General features: G+C 40.6%; 1 pseudogene; it reads left to right on the top strand.

The window, feature by feature from the left end:
• The first annotated feature begins 275 nt into the window (after positions 1 to 275).
• On the top strand, positions 276 to 486 carry LOC102493157 (60S ribosomal protein L38 pseudogene; annotated as a pseudogene).
• The last annotated feature ends 385 nt before the right edge of the window (positions 487 to 871 follow it).

Genomic DNA, 871 nt, shown 5'->3' on the forward strand with positions numbered 1-871 from the left:
TGTCCATGTCACAGTCCCTTCTCCCCCATTCTCTTTCTGAGAATGAATCTTGGGCGCACACATACACAGACATACACGTGTGCCTGGTGTGAGTTTTAAGCCACCAGGTCTGGGATTCAGAATGAGATCAGCTATGTGGGAGTATAGCAATGTAACTGCTATGCAATCTGATGGTTCTTATTATTATTTTTAAATTTGACCAGAGAGCCCTTGCTATCCTCTTCATTTCTGGTTACCAGGTGTGTAGTTGGTGCCCTCTCCCCAGTGCTCCCACTATGCCTCAGAAAATTGAGGAAATGGAAGACTTTCTGCTAACAGCCCAGCGAAAGAATGCCAAATCTGTCAAGAACAAGAAAAATAAGGACCACTTGAAGCTTAAAGTTCAATGCGGCAGATAGCTTATACCTTGGTCATCATGGACAAAGAGAAGGCGGAGAAGCTAAAGCAGTCCTGCCCCCAGGTTTGACCATAAAGGAGCTAAAATGAACCAGGTGCTGTTTGAACTACATTAAGCATTTTTGAAATTGAAAAAAAAAAAAAAAAATGACCAGTGAGAGAGAAAGAGAAACAGAAGGGAAATGAAAAAGCAAGTCACCAGTTCCAGGACTTGAGCCTCAGTAGGCCTTGTCAGTCTAGCTCCTCACCCACCATGCCTCCAGTCAGCTCCTACAACATAAATTTAGCTAGTTCAGTATTATTCTACCCTCATGATTTTCTCAAAATGGTCCTGTACACCTTTTTATTTCCCATGGCATTTATGATCCTGTTTTTGTTCTTTTGACAACATTAAATCTATTAACTCAGACTTTTAACACACGTTGATAGATTAAGGGACGCTTAATTTATCTTAATGTATTTTTGTTTTGTTTTG

This window comes from Tupaia chinensis, unplaced genomic scaffold (genome assembly GCF_000334495.1).
Source record: "Tupaia chinensis unplaced genomic scaffold, TupChi_1.0 Scaffold000452_1, whole genome shotgun sequence".
Lineage (NCBI taxonomy): Eukaryota > Metazoa > Chordata > Mammalia > Scandentia > Tupaiidae > Tupaia > Tupaia belangeri.